The sequence below is a fragment of the Peromyscus californicus genome, unplaced genomic scaffold (genome assembly GCF_007827085.1).
Source record: "Peromyscus californicus insignis strain IS unplaced genomic scaffold, ASM782708v3 Scaffold_12__1_contigs__length_115047231, whole genome shotgun sequence".
Classification (NCBI taxonomy): Eukaryota; Metazoa; Chordata; class Mammalia; order Rodentia; family Cricetidae; genus Peromyscus; species Peromyscus californicus.
In genome coordinates, this window is record NW_026294413.1 from 77,604,810 (window position 1) to 77,620,088 (window position 15,279).

At 43.8% G+C, this 15,279-nt stretch overlaps 1 protein-coding gene and 1 pseudogene across 8 annotated transcripts in view; one reads left to right on the forward strand and one right to left on the reverse strand.

Moving 5' to 3' along the window:
* Ddhd1 (DDHD domain containing 1) overlaps positions 1–15,279 on the forward strand; it is an 81,028-nt gene that overhangs the window by 22,894 nt on the left and 42,855 nt on the right. The window lies entirely within an intron of this gene.
* LOC128107517 (60S ribosomal protein L36-like) lies at positions 2,420–3,407 on the reverse strand (annotated as a pseudogene).

Genomic DNA, 15,279 nt, shown 5'->3' on the forward strand with positions numbered 1-15,279 from the left:
AAATTGGATGTTCATGCTTGTTGAAGAACTATCACCTCCTCTAATTAAGAGGTTTCTCTTGTTCAAATCGAACCTTTATCAATTTTGATGGTACCCACAGCTTATCTTCTCCTGTAGAAACAAAAGCAAAACCTCGTCCCCAACGTAACACATACCCTGGTTTCCATTCTGAGGTCAGCACATCCTTAAAGTATATAGGCTGATTTAATTCTGTAGTTTTTCCTATTATCCAATGTCTCTCTGCAGCTGTTGTTCCTTTCTCATTGGCATTAAGAAAATTCAAAGTTAATAGAGCATTATGCAGTCTATTTCTGGGGGGTTTTGTTACCCCTTTCTGTTTATTTAGCATATCCTTTAGAGTTCTGTTTGATCTTTCTATAACTGCTTGACCTGTAGGATTATGTGGTATGCCTGTAATATGTTTTATATTGTAATAAGCAAAAAACTGTTTCATTTTAACAGAGACATATGATGGAGCATTGTCAGTTTTGATTTGTGCAGGTATACCCATGATGGCCATAACTTCTAGCAAATGAGTGATTACAGAATCAGCTTTTTCAGAACTCAAAGCAGTTGCCCACTGAAATCCTGAATAAGTATCGATAGTGTGGTGTACATATTTCAGTTTTCCAAATTCTGCAAAGTGAAACACGTCCATCTGCCAGATTTCATTCCTCTGAGTACCCTTTGGGTTACATCCTGCTGGTAATGGCGTTTGATTGTAGAAGGAACAAGTAGGACATTTCTTTACTATTTCTTTGGCTTGTTGCCAGGTTATGGAAAAACCCTTTTTTAAACCTTTACTATTGACATGATGTTTTTTATGAAATTCTGAGGTCTCCAGCACATTTCCTATCAATAATTTATCAATCTCATCATTGCCTTGTGCTAGAGGGCCTGGCAGACCAGTATGGGATCGAATGAGTTATATATAAAGGATGACTCCTTTTCTTGATTGTATCTTGTAATTGAATAAATAGTGAAGTTAATTCCGAAGCATCAGGGATAAATTCTGTAGTCTCAATATGTAATACTACTCTTTCAGCATACTGAGAGTCAGTAACTATGTTGAGAGGTTCTGAAAAATCCATTAATACCAACAGAATAGCATACAATTCTGATTTTTGAACTGAATTATAAGGACTTTGAACCACTTTACTTAAATTTTCTGATTTGTAACCTGCCTTTCCTTGTTTGTTGGCATCTGTATAAAATGTACGAACTCCAGATATGGGTTTTTCCTGTATAATTCGAGGCAAGATCCAATCAGCTCTCTTTATAAGATCAATTCTATCGCTTTTGGGATATTTGCTGTTAATTTCTCCAAAAAAAAAATACTGCAAGCTCTTTGCCAAGGTTCACTTTCTGTCCATAATTTTTCAATGTCCTCCTTAGTTAAAGGTACGACAATTTCTGCTGGGTCTATTCCTGCTAATTGACGAAGTCTCAATTTTCCTTTCCAAATCAAGTCAGAGATTTTTTTCCACATAAGTTTTTAATTTTTTATTTGGTTTATTTGGTAAAAAATATCCATTCCAATATAATATCTTCCCTCTGCATTAATATTCCTGTAGGAGAATGCCTAGAAGGTAAAATAACCAAAATGCAATCCAGCTTTGGATCAATACGATCCACGTGCCCTTCATGTACTTTCTTTTCCACCAAGGCCAATTCTTTCTCAGCTTCAGGTGATAATTCTCTTGGACTATTTAAGTCCTTGTCACCTTCTAAGGTTTTGAACAAATTATGCAGTTCATCATTTTTTACCCCAACAATCTACCACCACAGGAGATGCCAACCAATGTTGTTATGTCTGAATAATTCAAACTTTATATTTCTGTAAAATGAATTTGAAGTAAGTGCAGACGTTGAAGTGACAGATTCTTTGTTTGACTGAGCGTAATTCACTTGTTCTGGTAACAAGTTCAGTTACTTTATACCAGCTTACCCCTCTTGTCTTACTGATGCTTAACAGCTTGCAGTGACCTGCCCAGGAAAGTCAGATTCTGCACTGCTCAGGTTCCTAAAGAATCACAGCATTGAGAGCCCATTGCCTATGCTGTGGCCACAAGGGAGAATTGTCACCATTACCTACCCAGTCCTGAATATTGTTAGGAAAATAAAGATGTTCATGGGATATAATTTCTGCCATAGTGGAGAAATATGTATCTGGAGCCTAAATTGTAACATAGGATTCCCTTTTCTCCTTGTTACTTTTAGAGAGAGAGAGAGAGAGAGAGAGAGAGAGAGAGAGTGTGTGTGTGTGTGTGTGTGTGTGTGGTCAGTCAGTCATAGCATGCATGTGGATGGTAGAGGACAACCTGTCCTGTTAGGGTCGAATTTAGTCCTCAGACTTAGCACCTTTACCCACTGATCCACCTCACCAGCCAAAATGCATTTGTCTTTAGTAAACATTATAAAAGATGATTTTGTGAAAATGGCACATTAATTAATATGCGTGTAATGGCTGAAGGAGGCATCTGTGGGAGCGGTCTGGCCATCTTTTAAAGCAGGAATCTATGAAAGCTAAAGTCCGAGTCCCTTGATGTGCGTTTACAGTAAGTGTCCAAATAAAAGACAGTTTTCCACCTTGTTTTTCTGTCCTCCAGGTCTTTTATAGTTCCTTCCTCTGGGTCTTTTTTCTCTTCTAATTCTCGCTGGTTTCTTCTTCTCTTGGATAGCAATAATCCACCACTCCTGTTCCCCCTTGTGCCGTGACGTCTTCCCTCTCTGTATCAGACTTGCCCTGGAAGTTTCTATGAAGTGACTCATATCCTGGTGTGGTGCGGCGCTCGGGGGTAGAAGGCGGCTGATCTGAGTTCAAGGCCATCCAGAGCTATACAGGGAGGCCTGTCTCCAGACTTCTGGGTGTGCATCAGGCCTCAGGAAGCTGTAAGAGCATGATGCTAACCAGAGTGGGTCTCTCAGGTCTTCTTTGCTGGTCTCACACACACACAGTATGATGGGATATAAACTGTCCTCAGAAATACACCTGTAAGAATCCTAAAGTTGTTTTCCTCTGACTTGTAGTTAACGTAGCTCTGCGTGTGTGTGTGCGTGTGCGTGTGCGTGTGCGTGTGCGTGATTTATCAGGGAAGGGGGCACCAGTCCTTGGCCACGGCCTTCCTCATGGTTACCAGCATGTTGCTCAGCTCCTCCTGCTTCCTCTTGGTGTAGAGGTGCATGTCCACCCTCTTCTTGATGAACTGGAGCAGGTGCTTGTCTTTGGACACCTTGAGCAGCTCCATGGCTCTGTTCATAGGGCACTAAGCCACACTCATCCCGAAGGAACTTAGTGTGTTTGGTGAGGTGTACATGGTTCTGGCAGAGTGCATCCGCTCGCTGACATTCTCTGTCACCTTGTGGCCATTGTTGAGGCCCACGGCCATGGGGTGACACAGGGCCATGGCTGCTATTCTCCAATGGCAACTACAAGAGGCTAATGTAACTTTTTATACATAAATGTTTTCCTTTTCTAACACATCTTTTTTTATTTCTCTCTCATGTATTACATCCCTACTACAGTTTCCCCCACCTCCACTCCTCTCAATATACCCTCCCCCACCTCCTTCTCCCCCAGATCCACTGCTCCTCTCTTTCCCTTCAGAAAAGAACAGGCCTTCCAGGGATATCAACCGAACTCAGAATAACAAGTTACAATAAGACTAGCCACAAACTCTCATGTTAAGACTGGATGAGGCAATCCAGTAGGAAGAAAAGGGTCCTAAAAGCAGATAAAAGAGTCATAGATACCCTTACTCTCATTGTTGGGAGTCCCACAAAAAACCCAAGCTAAATAACCACAAAATAGATGCAGAGGACTTAGCAAAGACTCATGCAGGCTCTGTAACTGTTACTTCAATCTCTGTGAGCCCCTATTAGCCCTGCTTAGTTAATTCTGTGGGCTGAATCTTCATGATGTTCTTGACCCCTCTGGCTCTTACAGTCCTTCTTATCCATCTTCCATGGGCTTCCCCAAGTTCTATTCTGCCTAATGTTTGGCTCTGGGTTGCTGCATCTGCTCCCATAAAGAGGCTGGGTGAAGCCTCTCTGATGATGATTGGGCTAGGCACCGATCTATGAGTATAGTAAAATATCATTTCATTGACTCAACTCTCCAATAAAAAGATACAAACTAGTGTGGTTTGAAAGAAAATGCCCCCCAAAGGGAGTGGCACTATTAGGAGGTGTGGCTTTATTGGAGTAGGTGTGGTGTTGTTGGAGAAAGTGTGTCACTGTGGAGGCGGACTTTGAAGTCTCATATATGCTCAAGCTGCATCCAGTGTCTCAGACCACTTCCTGTGAGTCAAGATGTAGGACACTCCACCACTTCTCCAGCACCATGTCTGTCTGCACACCACCATGTTGTACCATGAAAATGGACTAAACCTCTGAAAATGGAAGCCACCCCAATTAAATGTTTTTCCTTTATAAGAATTGCTGTGATCATCTCTTCACAGCAATAGAAACCTTAACTAAGAAATTGGTACCAGGGACTGGGGTATTATTGTGACAGACCTGACCATGCTTTTGTTTGAAGGAATATGGACCTTGGGAAAGTGAGTTAGAGAAGCAGTTGAACGCTTTAAGTGTTGCTTAGCGGGCCATCCTAGTAGGAACCTGGAAGACGTAGTGCTGAGTGTGATTTGAACTGTGGGGGCCTGGCTCAAGAGCTCCCAGATGAGAATATTAATATGTGGCCTAGAGCTTGTTCCTGTGATTTTGGTGAAGAAAGTGGCTGCTTTTTGCCCTTGTCCAAAGAGTCTGCCTGCGGCTAAAGTGGAGAGGTTTGGATTAATTCCATTGACAGGGGAAATCTCAAAGCAGCCTAGTATAGACTCGGTCATGTGGTTATTAGTGGTAACTCTAAACATGATTTATGAAAAGGAGCAAGCCAGCTCTCCTCCATGGCCTCTGCATTAGCTCATGCCTCCAGGTTCTAACCCTGCTTAAGTTCCTGTTCTGACTTCCTCCAATGATAGACTATGATCTGGAAGTGTAAGCCAAATAAACACTTTTCTCCCAACTTGCTTTTTGGTCATCATGTTTCAGCACAGCAATAGAAACCCTAACTAAGACACAGATTAATAGAATGGATGTGAAAACAAATACTTCCTTCTACTGCATACAAGAAACACACCACACACCTCAATGTCAGAGATAGACATTGTCTTGGAGTAAAAAGTTGGAAAAAGGTTTTCTAATCAAATGGACCCAAGAAGCAAGCTGATGTAGCCATTCTAGTATCTAACAAAACATACTCGCCGGGCGGTGGTGGCGCACGCCTTTAATCCCAGCACTCGGGAGGCAGAGCCAGGCGGATCTCTGTGAGTTCGAGGCCAGCCTGGGCTACCAAGTGAGTTCCAGGAAAGGCGCAAAGCTACACAGAGAAACCCTGTCTCGAAAAACCAAAAAAAAAAAAAAACATACTCAAACCAAAATTAATCAAAACAGATGGGACCCATTAAAGTAAAAATCCACCCAAGGTGACATTTCAGTTCTTAACATCTGTGCCTCAAATGTGAGGGCACTCGCGAAGAAACATTATAAAGCTTAAAACACACACTGATCCCCTACATTGATAGTGGCAGACTTCAGTAGTACCCTACTCTCGCCAATAGAGGTCATCCAGACAATGAAACAGAAGTACTGGAGCTAACGGATCTTATGAATCAAATGGACCTAACAGATACCTACAGAACATTTCACCCAAACACAAAAGAATACACCTTTTCTATCATATTCTATCATATTCTACCAGGTTTCTATCAGATTTCCACACCCACACATGAGAGTCACTCATGCATTTACATGAATAGAATATTTATAGCAGAAAACAGACCTTGAAATGGTTTTCCAATCAAGAAGAACCCACACCCTTTTATTTGTTACATGGTCAGGGCTTCTCTCTAAACCAGTGGTTCTCTAGCTGTGGATTGTCAGTGACCCCTTTTGGGGTCGAATGATCCTTTCACAGGGGTCACCTAAGACCATCAGAAATATTAGATATTTATATTACAGTTCATAACAGTAGCAAAATTACAGTTATGTAGCAGCAACAAAAATAATTTTATGGTTGGGGGTCACCACAACACGAGGAAGTGTATTAAAGGGTCACAGCATTAGGAAGGTTGAGAACCACTTCCTGTGATTTGGGCAAATGTTGCATTTCAGATAATGACTTAGTTGTTTTCTGATGGGCAGGTAGCAATTATAAGTCTTAGTCTTAAAGTTTAAAGTGACTTCCCATGGGTATTGTTACAAACAGAGAAGCAGTATTAATCTAGTTAGATACATGCTTTAACATCCACTAACCTACTGTTCCTTGGTCTCCTGTTATAAGTCCATCGTGTGGCAGATGTGTCCAGGATTGCCATGGTAACTACAAAGTAGGGGGACATTTTCAAACAGCACCCACAGGATGTGTGTCTGTCCACCTCAGATGCTGTAGCACCTAGTTTAGAAAGCCACAGTAGTAGTGGCTTAAGCACATGGGTGTGTGGCTTTGTGAAGTCAGTGATATGGCGGTTACCTTGTGATCAGGATCTTTTACAGGAAACCACAAACAAGTGCCGTGAAACATGTACCATAGTGAGTGTGTACAAATCAGGTCTCAGACTCAGCAGCAAGCACCTCTGCCCACTGCATCATCTAGCCATCCTATGTATTTATCCAGTTCTTTGTTGATAGGCCGTGGATGTTTTGTTTGCTTTTTATTTGTTAATCACCATGCAGAGTACCCGATTTCCCTGTAGCATTCTTGTCTGTACTTAGTCTGGGTTGGTCATTCCCTGCTTCACTCAGTCCTCTCCATCTCCTCAGCCCCCTCAGCCCCATGGATGAGCTTACACTCCTGGTGTTTTGTGTTCCACTTTCATACTTCATGTGTTTTACTGTCTTCCCACCACCTCCCTCTCAGCCTTTACCCCTGTGTTCATGGGCCCCTTTCTAGATTCCTGCTCCCCAACCATGCTCACTCCACATAATTAAGTTAGGATCCCCGTGTGAGAGAACATGTCGTATTTGCCTTCCTTAGTCTGGTTTACCTTACTTGATATATTTTCCAGTTCCATCCATTTTCTTGTCAATTTCATAATTTTGTTTTCCTTTAGAGCTGGATAAAATTGTGTCATGTGTATGTACCACGTTTTCATTATCCACTTATCTGTTGATGGACAGCTAGGCTGATTAAATTTCCTTGCTATTATGACTAGAGCACCAATAAACATGGCCATGCACGTATCTCTGTGATAGGACATAAAGTCCTTTTGAAATATGCCAAGAGTGGTATAGCCGGATCATATGGCAGGCACTTTAGTTTTTGAAAACCTCTGTAATGGCTGAACCAGTTTACACTCCCACCATGGTAAGAGTTCCTTTCCCTCTGTCCTCTCCAGTGTGAGTTTGTTTTCTTGGTAGTATAGGTGTGTTTTGTTACGCTTTCCTTTCTATTATAACAGTACCGGAGTAAGTATCTTGGCTGTGTCTCTGGACAGTTTAGCACATTCCTGTAAATATATGCTAGAAGTACAATTGTTCTATGAAGATTACTAATATTTCAGTCTTTGAGAAATATCTGAGCCAGATATGGTAGTACACACCTATATGTAAATCCTAGCACTTGGGAGGGGAGGAAGGGGAATCAGGAGTTCAAGGCCACCTATCTTCAGCTAGATAACAAGTTTGAGGGCATCCTGGCAGACTACTGTCTTTAGAAGAAAAAAAAAGAGTTCTTAGTGTCTGTACTGTTGACATGTTGAGCCCAATACTACTTTGTTGGTGGGAGTGGGAAGGAAGGAGCTGGGTTGTATACGATTTTTAGAAGCATCTTTGGCTCCACCCACTAAATTCCAGTTAGCAGAACAATTGTGGAACCAAGTCTTTAACAAATAGACTTTCGAGGACACAACCGTCCCAAACTTCAGCAGTCCTGGAGATGTAGTCCTCACTGGGTAACCCACAGCATGTAATTAGAGAGTAATTGTCCAATGTGTCTACATTATTTAGAATCAGCTTAGTGGTAGAAATAAGTAGGCCAAGAATGTGGCTATGGCTGTCTAATGTTTGATAATCCCTGACAAGTACTTTACCCATTAAATAATCCTGTTTATGGCTGGTTAGTGGCTCATCTTGTGAAAATGCCTGACACTAAGTTCAGTCCCTGGATCTCCACATGATGGGAGGGGAGAACAGGCTCTGACCTTCACCTGTGGGGAGGGAGGGATGGATGGTAATAAAGCCTCATGTTTTGAACCAAAGACACAACAAAGAAGTACAAACTATATTGTGATATCATGTGTATGTTTTTTAATCTTGTAATTGCATTAATGTACAGAAAATTTAGCAGTGTACATTTAACCCGGTTTAGTGGCAAGTTCTTTGGCCTTTGCCTTTTCCAGCTTAGCAATGCAAGCCACAGATTTAGGACCCAAGATGTTGCCTCCCCATTGGTGGCAGATCTCATTGTAGCTGTCATTGTAATTGGTCCTAACAGCGTCCACCAGCTTAGCCAGAGCACCCTTGTCTTCCGGGTTAACCCCTGTGAAGACAACAGTGATACACGTCTTCCTGTGGACCAGACGCCCCAGCCTGCCCTTTCCCTTGATGATGCATGTCTTAGTTTAGGTCTCTATTGCTATGAAGAGACACTATGACCACAGCAACTCTTTTTTTTTTCTTTTTCCGGAGCTGAGGACCGAACCCAGGGCCTTGCACTTGCTAGGCAAGCGCTCTACCTCTGAGCTAAATCCTCAACCCCTACACAGCAACTCTTATAAAGAAAAACATTTAATGGGGTGACTTGCTTACAGTTCAGAGGTCCAATCCATTATCATCATGGTGGGACATGGCAGCGTGTAGGCAGACGTGGTGCTGGAGAATTCTACATCTTTTTTTTTTTTTGGTTTTTCGAGACAGGGTCTCTCTGTGTAGCTTTGCGCCTTTCCTGGAACTCACTTGGTAGCCCAGGCCGGCCTCGAACTCACAGAGATCCGCCTGGCTCTGCCTCCCGAGTGCTAGGATTAAAGGCGTGCGTTGTCGCCGCCGCCGCCGCCGCCGCCACCACCACCGCCACCACCGCCCGGCGAATTCTACATCTTGATCCAAAGGCAAGCAGAAGTGAACTATGACACTGGCAGTAAGTATCCTGAGCATAGGAAACCTCAAAGCTCACCCCCACCGTGACACACTTCAACAAGGCCATACCCACTCCAGCAAAGCCACACCTCCTAATAGTGCCACTCCCTATGAGATTATGGGGGCCAGTGACAGTCAACCTACCACAGTGCAGTAGGGAACCCCCATCTTTGGACACAGGGCCAGCTCGTCATGGGCGATCACCACCAGCCTTCTTGTTTTCCACTGAGGTGGTGACTGTATTAACCCTGCTTGAAGGACAGGCCGTCTCTTAGTTGGGACGTCCCCTTTGCCAGCAGCTTTCTCAGCACGGGCCAGCAGCCTTTGCTGCTTCTCCTGCTTTGTCTCTGGCCTGTACTTGTGAGCAAGCTTAAGCAGCTGGGTAACTGTTTCCGGTCCAGGGCCTGAGGGAACTGGTTAATGGCAGGAGGTATTTTGAGCTGCTTATAGAGGATGGTCCTTTGCCGCTGCAGCCGCTGTATTGGGGCCATTTGATGAAGCGTGTGAGGTCTCCTTGGGCTGACGTCCTGCCCAATGCCAAAGTCCTTAGGATGCACCACCTTTTTTCTTCGCCTGTTTCTTCACAATGGCAGCGCTGGGCCTCCTTCTTCCCCTTGGCCTTCTTTCCTTTGGGCATCTTGCTTGGCTGGAGGAGAGAGAAAGCCATCATTCATATATATATATATATATATATATATATATGAATGGCTGAACTAATCTGTAGTCCTGTAGTTGGGTGCGTTTCCCTTAGTGAGGAGTGAAGGCTTATACCTGAGTGTAGGAGGGAACCTTCTGGAACCCTTCCTTAGTCTGGGTATTAACACTTGTAAATTGCTGTGCATGTGGTGGTGTATTTTTCTGAATGCATGTTACTCTTCAGTGAGGCATTGGGCCTCTAAAATCCTCCCATTCTTATCCTTAGAAAGTAGGCGGACAGGTGTGTGTTTGTTTTCTGAGTCAGAGAACGAGTGTCAGAAACTGGTGTGATCATGGCATTGCAGCACACCCAGCCAATCAGGCAGGCACACTCAGACCTGGGAGAAACCCAGGCAGCCACCGGGGCGTGCTGCCGCTCCTCCGCAACGTTTAACACGTGCGGTGAAGTAGTGCTTCCTGGAGTTCCTCTTGCACACGACTGAGATGCAGGCAACATAGCGCTTGTGTCCAAGATCCCAGAGAAACCAGGACGGCTACAGCAGCTGGCTATACACAAAATAAGCCAGGTGTGTGGGCACAGGCCCGTAATGCCAGCACTTAAACCAGGTGGAGGCGGGACTGTCAGAAGCTCAGGGCATTCTCAGCTACATAATGAGTTTGAGACCAGCCTAGTGTCCTGGAAGTTCCTGTCTCAAAAAGCCCCCACCCAAAAAATCATTTAAAAATAAATAAAAATCATCAGAACAAAAGCAAAGTATATATGAATGTCATAAGGAAACTGTTTACTTTATGTGAATAGATTTAATCTTATTTTTATCTCTATTTTTTTTGTTTTTTGAGACAGGGTTTCTGTGTGTAGCCCTGGCTGTCCTGGAATGCACTCTGTAAACCAGGCTGGTCTCAACTCACAGATGCCTGGCTTCTAAATATTAACTTAAAAGAATATAGTCAAGATAAACACTGTCAGGTGTGTACAGCATTAATCCAGTCGAGTCCTAGAGAAGGGAAGGGTTCATGAAGAGATAAAGCTAGACGTTAACTAGATGAAACAGGTAAGAACATCGTATGTGCACATGTGACATCCAAGACCAACATACATAGATTACACTCAGATACAACTCCACACACACACACACCACAGGTGGAAGTGCCCTGATGATGCACAAAGTACAGGGACCCTCGACGCTCTCGTCTGCATCCCAACACCTACCCTGGTGCCTGCTTTATGGTCGATACTCGGAAGTTGCATGCGTACATACATGAAGTACATGAAGAGGAAGTCAAAAGGGGGGTGATTAGGAACTTACCTGAGAGAAACAGTACAGAGCCATAAGAGAATCTGAGTATTGACATAAACATTTTTGGCATCTATAAAAGGTAGATTGGCTTTCCGAGGAGAAAGGAGTAGCTGGGGGAGTCCGTGTGTACACACATATGTGTACTTACACAAGTGCATGCTGACAGCTAAGCGTTAGGAGGAGTCCGTGTGTACACACATACGTGTACTTACACAAGTGCATGCTGACAGCTAAGCGTTAGGAGAGACGGTGACTGTTAACAGACTTGACACTAGTGACTCCAGGTTCGGTGAGGACTTCTGGAGATAACAAGCGAGAGCCAAGGCATCCTGGTGAGTAGTCGGGTGGGTTTTTGTTGTTAGGGTCATTGGTGGTGGCTGAGTGGGTGTACCCGTGTGCACACATCCAGAGTCTGGAGAGGCTCCGTCCCTCGCCATCTCCTTCCTTTGCGATGGATAGCTGACCAGCACGCTCCCGGAGTATGCCTGTCTCCTCCCCCCGGTAGTGGAGTTTCCTGCACCTGCAGCCACACCTGCCTTTTATGTGGGTCTTACCATAGCAAACGGCTTATTCCTCAGCCCAGTTTGAGCGTGATCTTTGAGGTACAGTAAACTTAGTGTTGCGCTGTAGTTGTGGAAAGCATTCAGGAAGCGGCGTCTTGGGGGACCCACCCCAGGCTGGTGGGTGGTGTTCCATTCACTGCTGAGCAGCACAGGTGGGAGGGCAGATTTGTATGCTGCTGTGTGCTGTTTGTTTCCCCGGAAGTCGGTGTGGTGGGTGGTTAGTTCACGACTCGGTACAACTCAAGAACCTGTGTTTGGGGGACAGAGGGCTAAGCAGGTGTCTTCCCTCCTGGAAAGCTCCACTGTGTGGTTGGAAAAGCTCAGGTGAGCATAGTAGACAGACTTCTGCGGGGATCGTGGTTCTCACATCACCGGCTCTGTGCTTGGGCCAGGCGATGGGTTTTCTGTGAGACGCAGCTGTACTTTGGAAGCAGGAGAAACACTTAAGATTACAGTTAAGATAAAATGAGATAAACTGCTTGATCTGGAAGGTGGTGACAGCTCTCCAAACCTAAATTGCCAGGAAGGGCCACACACACACAGCTCACACCTTCAGCAAGAAAGACAGTGAATCTTTAATTACTTTTATATAAAGAAAGCAAATTACAGCAGTTACTATCACTGTTTTCAACCTGGGAGCACAGAGGGGGCACACAAGGCCTAAGACTAAAGAAAGGAGTGGTGAAGAGTTTAACAAAAAGCACAGACAGACCTACCCACAGATCCCTGTGTGGATGGGGGAAACTTCAAAAGGCCCCACCTCTATCTAAATGGAGAGCCGCAGGCAATTACTGGCAGCTGAGAGGGTTGAATTCATCTTCGGCCAGACCCCTGATAGATTATCTAGTTCCAAGCAGTCAGCCCTAAACATCTGTACATATGAGTAATGCTAAATGAACTTAGCAAATTGTGAGTGCATGGGTGAGTGAGTGTGAGCGTGTGTGTGTGTGTGTGTGTGGGGTGAGTGAGTGTGAGCGTGTGTGTGTGTGTGTGTGTGTGTGTGTGTGTGTGTGTGTGTGTGTGTGTGTGTGTGTAACAATGATAAACAGGTCATGAATTTGAGAGGGGTTGAACAGGGAGAGGATATGGTTAAAATGAAAATACAGTACTCATGGATGAAAATGTCAGGCAATAATATAAGTAAAAATAAGTTTGACCACTTAAAGCATCAAAGAAAATTATCCATACAGAGAAATGTCCCAACACCAACTGCTGAATACCAGTACAGGTCTGGGATTAGTAAAGAAGGAAGAGGAGGAGGAGGAGGAAGCTGAGGGTGGGGGTGGGGTGGACCAGTGCGAAAGGAGAAGGGCAAAGAAAGAACCACCTGGGGCAGACATTCCAAAGCTGAGATCAAACAGAAACAGGAAGAAGTGCAGCAGGATTGTACTGAACTTGGGAAGAAGTCTGTGCTGGTTGGTATTTGTCAACTTGACCGACCCTACACATATCAGGGAGGAGTGGACTTTAACTGAGAAATGCCGGCGTCTGTTTAGGCTGTAGACAAATCTCTAAGACATTCTCTTTATTAATGATTGATTATGGTTAGGCCCAGCCCACTGTGGGCGGTGCCACCACTGAGTAGGTGCCCTGGGTTGTTTAAGAAAGCAAGCAGAGCAAGCCATGAAGAGCAAGGCAGTATGTATTACTCCATGGTTCTGTTTCGGTTCCTGCCCAGAGTTCCTTCATGGTGAACTGTAAGCTGTAAGAAGAGATAAACCCTTTCTTCCCCAAGTTGCTTCTGATCATGTTTATCACAGCATAGAAACCCAAGACAAAATTGAAGGAAAGGCAATACATTAACTACAATATGTCCACGGGAGAATAAATTCAAAATCTAATAAGGGCCATCGATGAAAAGGCAAATAACCAGGAGCAGGGAAGTAGGCTGCAAGAGCAAGGATGGGGGACTTAGAAAGTACCCAGTGCAACACAGGATGGAACACTGACATGCGCACCGGGGTCTCCCAAGACCATAGAGCAGCCACCATGGAAGACCCAGAACAGCTCTGAGTCACCTTGATGACATTAGACTTCAAAGGTCAGTTGTTTCTTTCTGGACCTGTAAGGGGAAAAAGGTCCCATTACTAATAAAGTTAGAACCATGTCCAAGGAAGGCTGAGATACAGGAGCACGTTTAGGACTTGAGCTGGCTAACCTGCCCTTCTAGTATCAGGTGAACAGATTGGACATATAGGGATTTAGAAGATACATACCACAAACAATTATTTTTTAATGTAGATCCAAGAAAAAAAAAGTGTTGGAAACATAAATGTAATTGTATGTCCAAACAAAGAGAAAATAGTAGTAACCTATTGCGTGTATAGTAAGTAGGAGTCATAAATACCATTTAAAAGAGACTGACCAAATAGTAAAAAATTTAAGCAAAAAAAGATTTACAATAACACACACACATACACACACACACACACACACACACACACACACACACACACACACAAATAACTTCTTGAATGAGAAACACACTTTCCTAGTCTTCGTAATACAGAGGGCAGAAATGCTACACAGAGAAAGTTTGAAAAAGAAAGGATAATTATAAAAGAACAAAGAGTTGAGTTCAGATATATTAATCATATCAGTAAACGTTGTCTTATTCAAAAGAACACTTCCCATGGCTTTTTTTGCAAAACCCAGTTCTTTTCTATATGTGAGGCACCTGTAGAGCACAGTGATCCAAAAGGGATGTGCAGCTACCGCGCCTAATGGAGAGAAGAGACCCAGCTTCAGCCTCAGTAGCACAAGTAAAATCCAAGCCTCCCACCCTCCCCAATGAACATAACAGTACACATACACACAGTGTGAAAGCCATAGTGTGGGAAGCTCTGTTTTCAATGTGTCTCCTAACACAGCAAGTATGGCAGTGCACAGTTTCTGTAGAGCATTAGAAGAAGACATAGAGGAGCCGGGGTGCTGGGATTCTAACACTCCAAGTTCAAGACCTGCCTGGGCCAGCCAGGGCTACACAGGAAGACTTTATTTCAAAAAACACAAGACGAAGAACAAACTTTTAAACACATCATAGTACAAGTCTGGTAGAAACACATAGATAATCGGACATATTTCTTGCCCAAGCCCAGAATCAGCTGTTTTGTTCCGTTTCTTTTTTTTGTTTTGTTTTGTTTTTCGAGACAGGGTTTCTCTGTGTAGCTTTGCGCCTTTCCTGGATCTCGCTCTGTAGACCAGGCTGGCCTTGAACTCACAAAGATCTGCCTGCCTCTGCCTCCTGAGTGCTGGGATTAAAGGCGTGCGCCACCACCGCCCGGCCTTGTTCCGTTTCTTGAACTTGGGAGAACTGATACTTTGAGATCAACTCAGCTCAGTGTTAGGGTTACTCACATGCACTTGAGTGATTTGTGTCTTTTTTTTTTTTTTTTTTAAGAGAAAAGGCATCAGTAGTTCATGTTGATATTCCTAATTGAAATTTAGAATTACAGAAGTTTTTTGGTTTTTTGTTTTGTTTTGTTGTTGTTGTTTTTATGTCTGTATCCCTTTGTGCCAAAGCACTAAGTTCCAATTTTCAGGTCCAAAGGAAACTCCAATTCCCCAAACTCCAAACAGCAGTCAGATATCTAGAAATGAAGTCAGCCTGGACTATGGAAAGCTTT